The 6,906-nt window shown below is 41.6% G+C and overlaps 1 pseudogene across 1 annotated transcript; it reads right to left on the reverse strand.

The window, feature by feature from the left end:
* Positions 1–5,032: 5,032 nt before the first annotated feature.
* Positions 5,033–5,907, reverse strand: LOC311182561 (olfactory receptor 7A10-like; annotated as a pseudogene). Its single transcript has one exon. The product of its transcript is annotated as an olfactory receptor 7A10-like (transcript).
* Positions 5,908–6,906: the final 999 nt, after the last annotated feature.

Consider the following 6,906-nt stretch of genomic DNA (forward strand, 5'->3'; position numbering starts at 1 on the left):
TTCATTATACAGGCCCTTCACATCCTTTCTAAGTTTACTACCTAGATATTTAACTTTTATTAATTCTGGTGTGATTGTAAATGGGATCTATGCCTAATTTTTCTTCTACTTTTTTTTTTTTTTTTTAGAGGCATGTTTTTCTTTATTTGTTTGCTTGTTTGTTTTTGTTTTGTTTATACATGCACTGGGTACAGTCAGAGGCGCGGGAGGGTGAGAGAATTCACCAGAGCCAGAGCGGGGAGCAGAGCAGGCAGAAGGACCGAAGTACACTGCTGAGGGGAGCAGCGGGCGGCAGGAGAGGTCTGCGCGCCATGTGGGACCCTCCTCCGGTGGCCGGGGAGCAGCCGGGGATTGAACCGGCACCGCAGAGGCCGCGGGCAGCTTCGCAACCCAGCGCTCTACCGCTGCGCCACCGGGGAGGCCCTCTTCTACTTTTTTTTAAAAAGATTTATTTATTTATGCATACAAGAGCTGGGATACAGGCCAGAAGGTTGGAGGAGGGGGGTGAGAGGATTCACCAGAGACAGAGTGGGGAGCAGAACAGACAGATTGACTGAAGTACACTGCTGAGGGTAGCAGTGGGCGAGTCCAGAGAGGTCTGCTGCACCATGTGGGTTGCTCCTTGGCCAGCTGGGGATGGGACTCGTGCTGTAGAGGCTGCAGATAGCTTCATAGGTCGAGTCTTAACGCCTTGCACCACCAGGGAAGTCCCTAATTTTTCTTCTTCTAACTCATTGTTTATATATAGGAAAATAGCTGATTTTGTTTGTTCATATCCTGCCACTCTAACTGAACTGGTTTATTGTTTCAGTTAGATCCAACATCCATGTATGCTGAAAAGCCTAAAAATTGGACATAAATGGAACTCATCCTAAAATAATAACTATTTCTAGGCAATTAATTCTCAAAATACTAATAGACAGAAGAAAATAGATTTAGGGACATCTTTTATAAAAATAATATAAGAAAGCAGTTGAAGCTTATGTCATGTTTTGTATATTATGTATAAAGAGACCCATGCAGTATGTGTGCCTAATTTTTATGAGTCCTACAATTTAGTAATTTAACGTTTCATTTTATAATGCAAAATGTCTTCATTATTCACTCTGAAACATAAGTTAATTCTTTAAGTTATTATTTTTAATTTTTTAAATAAAATTTGCACCAAAGTCCACAGAAAGCAAGCCAATACCTAGTTAGCAAACTTAACAAAGGATGGTTTTCTTGATTTCTTCTTCTTCCAATTGATTGTTTGTGTATAGAAGGCTACTGATTTTTGCGTGTTGATTTTGTATCCTGCTAATTTACTGAACTGCTTGATTATTTTGAATAGTTTTTCTATGGAGTTTTTAAGGTTCTCTATGTATATTATGATATCATCAGCAAATAGGGATAGTTTCATTTCTTCTTTCCCTATCTGGATTCCTTGTATGTCTCTCTCTTGTCCTATTGCCCTGACTAGGACCTCCAGTATTATATTGAAGAGCAGTGTTGAGAGAGGACGTCCTTGTCTTGTTCCTGATCTTAAAGGAAAGGCCTTCAGCTTTTCACCATTGAGAATAATATTGGCAGTGGGTTTGTCGTATATGGCTTTTATCATGTTAAGGTATGTTCCTTCTATCCCGAGAATTTCAAGGACCCGTCATCATAAATGGTTGTTGGACTTTGTCAAATGCTTTCTCAGCATCTATTCATATGATCGTATGGTTTTTATTTTTCTTTTTTTTTTGATGTGTTGGATTACACTGATCGATTTTCATGTGTTGAACTATCCTTGTGCCCCTGGGTTGAATCCCACTTGATTGTAGTGTACTATCCCTTAGATGCATTGTTGGATTCTGTTGGCAAGGATTTTGTTGAGGGTTTTTGCATCAGTGTTCATTATGGAGATTGTCCTATAATGATCTTTTTTTGTGCTGTCTTTGGTTTTGGTATTAGTGTAATGTTCGCTTCACAGAACACATTTGTTAGTATTCTTTCTTTTTTAATTTTTTGAAAGATTTTTTGTAGGATAGGCACTAATTCATTGCTGAACATCTGGTGGAATTCATTGGTGAAGCTGTCTGGGCCCAGGCTTTTGTTTTTGGGGAGGACTTTCATTACTTCCTCAATTTCGCTGTTTGTGATTGCTCTGTTTAGTTGTTCTATTACTTCTTTGTTCAGCTTTGGATGATTATATCGTCTGGTAATTTGTCCATCTCTTCTAGGTTGTTGAGATTGTTTGCATATGAGTGTTCATAGTCATCTCTGATTATTCTCTTGATTTCTACTGAGTCTGTTGTGATTTCTCCTCTTTCATTTATAATCCAATTTATATGTGTTTTTCTTCCTTGAAACAGAAGTTAATTTTAATACAAAGCTATTTATTAAAGGAGTCACTTGCATTAAAATCTTTCCATTTCCTGTGACTTTACCTTTCCATTTATTACACTGAAGTAACCTTGCATTATAATGTTATATAAATTTTAGGTTTGAGTAATTATTATTAATGTATATGTGACATTAAGTTCACTACTAAAAATTTAAATTTATCTTTCATTATACCATTGTCCTCATTCTGATTGAACCACCTCCCTTCTCCCATCATTGTGTTACCCACTATATTCTCTTATATAGTCCCAAAGCATATTTTGTTTTATTGACATGATCTGCTTATTTGTTTTCTTTATTACATATGAGTGAAATCACATGGTATTTGACTTTCTCTGTTTGGCTTGTTTCAGAAAGGATAATTCTGTTCTTATCCTTTTGTTCTTCCAAATATAAATAGTATTCCGCTATCTACATATACCACATCTTTTTGGACATTTGTTGATCAGTGGAGACTTGGATTTGTTTCTAACTCTTGGTTATTGCAGTGAACATGGATGGAAAACACCTCTTGGAATTAGTGCTTTTTATGTGTAGGTAGCAGCTAAATACCCAGAAGTAAGACATTTGCGTCATAGGAAACATATTCTTCAATGTTTGAGGAGTTTCCATACAGCTTTCCATAACAGATGCACAAGTTTACATTCCATCAACACTGTATAAGTGTTTCCTCTTCTGCCCCAGAACCCTGTGAGCTCAGTGACCAGCACAGGAAAGGTAATCTCCACCCTCCTCCAGAATTAAGAGACCAGGGTTTTCAGGCAGAGCCCAGATGGCTTCATCATGGATCCCAGAGCAGAGAAAAAGGACGGGTGGGGCAGAGAACACAGCACTTCTTTGCAAAGTATCAAGCAGACTTGACGCATTTGCACCCAAGGGCCCTCAGTGCACAGCAGGGCTGGTGGCTGTGGTGGTCATTGCATGTGGTCATTGCCTGTGCCCACAGCTGCAGGGGCACACAGCCCACGTAGTTGCCTCCAACATACCAGTGCCAGTTGATTCCACAGCTTGAACCCAGTGGACTAGACCCTGTTCCAGTCACCAGGATACTCAATCTTTGGCAGGAAGTACCAGACAGAGGTGGGGAGGGAGGTGAGGACAACTGAAGACAAATTGGAGCTTCTGTGGAGGGTGGGGGGAGGTGTTGGAGGTGACAGAGTTCACTTCTCAACAAACTGAGACAACATTTAAGTCCCAGACTCCCCACGGCCCACCTCACCCCAAGGTAAACTAGAAGAGAAACAAACAAAACTGACCCCCAGCACCCCAGCTCTAAAACTGGAATTGAGGTGACATAAATACTTAGATCAAGGAACATGAAGCACAGAAGAAAGAAAAAGTAGCAGAACAGAAGTTCTGGCTCATAAATACAGGAGAGAGAAGCAGAGGAGTCCCAGCAACATGGAGCAACAACATTAAATATACCCATGAATTATGGGAGGTGACTCAGCCAGAGAGGCAGCTGTGATACCTTGGAAAGTAGATCAAAGCACCAGAGAGTCTTCACCAAAGAACTGGACAATATGAAGAGAACACAAATCACTTCAGAAATATAGGGTCCAAGTGTAGAAATCACCCAATTAGGAAAACAGAGAGAAATAAGACAGACGTAGGACAAATAAGGAAATGCTACAAAGAATGTCAGACTCAGAGAAGAGTGGACACATGAGAATAGTGGATGACCTACAATATGAAGAGGCAAGAGAGGAGTGATGCTTTTCAAAATAATCACAGCTGAGAATTTTCCAAACCTAAAGAATGAAAGAAGCATGAATGTGCAGGATGTAGCGATAACACCCAAAATTCAAAGTGAAGATGACCTACACCCTAACACCTCCCTGTTAAATTATAGAAAATCAGGAAAAAGAAGAATTTTTAAAAAGGCCTGAAAATAAGAGACTTTGCAAAGGCATCGAAAGTAGGATTTCCTCAGATTTTTCCCCAGTCACTCTCGAGGAAAGGAGAGAAGTGAAGTGTTCATAATCCTAAATACAAGGACTTCCAACCGAGAATACACTATCCTGCAGAATTATTCAATTGTGAATGTGAATAAAAAAAAAAAAAGCTTCCCAAAGAAGCGAGTGGAGTTTATCACTGTCAGGTGCCTGCCTGACCATAAAAGCCAAAAGGGTTCTTCCACAAGAAAGAAAAAATGAAACACAAATCCTGAGCAAAATGACATCACCAGGAATATTATGGGTCGATGACAAAGCACTGAACGGAAGGAAGGAAGTTACGGAAGTAGGGACAGCTGAGGATTAGCCCTGGACGCTCATGGATAGTTTGATATGACAAGAGTTTTCTGCAGATAATCGTTAAGTTGCTTGTTTTTACATGATACAGTTGTACTTTTTTTTTCCATTTCTTTCTATTATTTTGTAGGTACCCGATTTTCTCTTTTAAACATTTTACTAAAGAAAAATTTGCTCTCACGATGTTTTTGGTAACACTGAACCCAGTACACAGAACAATAAAAGATAATTAAGGAAACACGGAAAACATATTTATAATGTATAAAAAACTGATATCAAAGTGCACATAAGACAAATGACAGGTTATGTCTACCTGATGACAGGATCATGACTCAGTCCACAGACTGTGAGGCCTGCTGCTCCCGACCAGACAATCTGAGGAAGCGGCCCCTGTCACAATGGGCTGCTGTTCAGCTGAAGAGCTTCACCAGGGCCTGCTTTATGTCCCTGTTTCTGAGACTGTAGATGAAGGGGTTCAGCATGGGGGTGACCACCGTGTACATCACCGAGGCGACTGCACTGTCCTTGGAGTCGTGCGTAGCAGCAGAGCTGAGGTACACGCCGAGCCCCGTCCCGTAGAACAGGGAGACCACGGAGAGGTGAGACCCGCAGGTGGAGAAGGCTTTGTACCTGCCGCTCGCTGAGGAGATTTTCAAAACAGAGGACACAATCTTAGAGTAGGAGAAAAGGATGCCACTGAGAGGGATGAGCCCCACAACCCCCGCTGCTAAATATATCACCAGCTCATTGAGGAAGGTGTCAGAACAGGCAAGCTGGATCACCTAGTTCAGTTCACAGAAGAAGTGAGGCATTTGCAGCTGTGAGCAAAAGGACAGTCGCAAAACCATTAAGCTGTGTAACAGAGAATGCAGAAGACTTAACACCCAGGATGCAAGAAGCAGGAGGCCACAGAACATGGGGTTCATGATGACCGTGTAGTGCAGGGGATGGCAGATGGCCACAAACCGGTCGTAGGCCATGGCTGTCAGGAGGAAGTTGTCCACTCCTGCAAAGAGGAAGAAGAAAAACACCTGGCTGAGACAGCCCGCGTAGGTGATGGCTTTGTTCTGTGTCTGGATGTTCAGCAGCATCTTGGGGACGGTGGTGGAGGTGAAGCCGATGTCGGCCAAGACAGGTTGGCGAGGAAGAAGTACATGGGGGTGTGCAGGTGAGGGTCCGTGACGATGGCCAGGATGATGAGGAGATTCCCAGTGACCGTGACCAAGTACATGGCCAAGAATGCCCAGAAGAGGAGGGGCTGCAGCGAGGCCTCTTCTGAGAGCCCCAGGAGGGTGAACGCTGTGGGGTGCGTTTGGTTTCCTGGCGCCAGGTCGCTGGTGAGCCTGGGGGATGGAGACAGAAGTGATGGAAACTTAACCACAGCAGAGCAATCAAGGAATGAGTTTAAATGGGGTGATTTTATTTAAAACATGTTTACTTAATAAATTTCATGTTATAGAGCTGTGTCTGGTACCTGAATTTTCAAGGCGGTTGAATGGCCCACCTTCTCCTGATGCTGAAAATAATTAGCTGTTCTTACATCCAATGAAAATATTTTTCAATTCAAATTTTTCTTGGAAAATTTTCTGAGATTTTCTTTTAAATACGTTTTACCATGATATTATCCAAATATTGTTGGAATCATCGAGAAAAAGCAGAAAAATCCTAGCCCCAGGGCCTCCCTTATGGCCTAGGATTTAAGTCTCAGGCTATCATCCAATCAGCCTGAGTGATCTCTAGCCAGGGAGGTGACCCACATGGCATAGCAGGCCGCTCGTGTCTCCCTGCGGCTCCCCTCAGCAGTGTATTTCAGTAGATCCGCCTGTCTTGCTCCCCAGTCTTGTCTCTGGTGAGTGTTCTCACCACCTGCATCTTTCAGGCCTACACCCCTGGTCTTCTATGCATAAATAGTAAAAAAAAAAAAAAAATTTAAAAAAAAAAAACAAAATATCCTAGCCCAAAAAAAAGTTTTCTTCTAAGTATCTGTGTGATCTCATTAAATAATATTTCATATGGTGATTATTATTGTTAAGTAAAATAATGGAGTTGGATGAAGAGGTAGACTCAGGAGGAAACTTGTATAATCACTTCCAATGTGGAGACGTTAAACAAAAAAATCTGAAATCAACGAGATTTTTTATATGAAGGCCATATCACGTGGCAACAATATATGCATGAAAAGAACATTTGGCTTTGGGGAAATACCAGAAAAAGATGTCAGTACAGGCGGTTCCTGGCAGTGTTACAGAAGCAGAAGTTGGGGTTGACAGGAGGGGGCCCTCCA

The sequence above is a fragment of the Talpa europaea genome (assembly GCF_964194135.1).
Source record: "Talpa europaea genome assembly, chromosome: 12".
Classification (NCBI taxonomy): domain Eukaryota; kingdom Metazoa; phylum Chordata; class Mammalia; order Eulipotyphla; family Talpidae; genus Talpa; species Talpa europaea.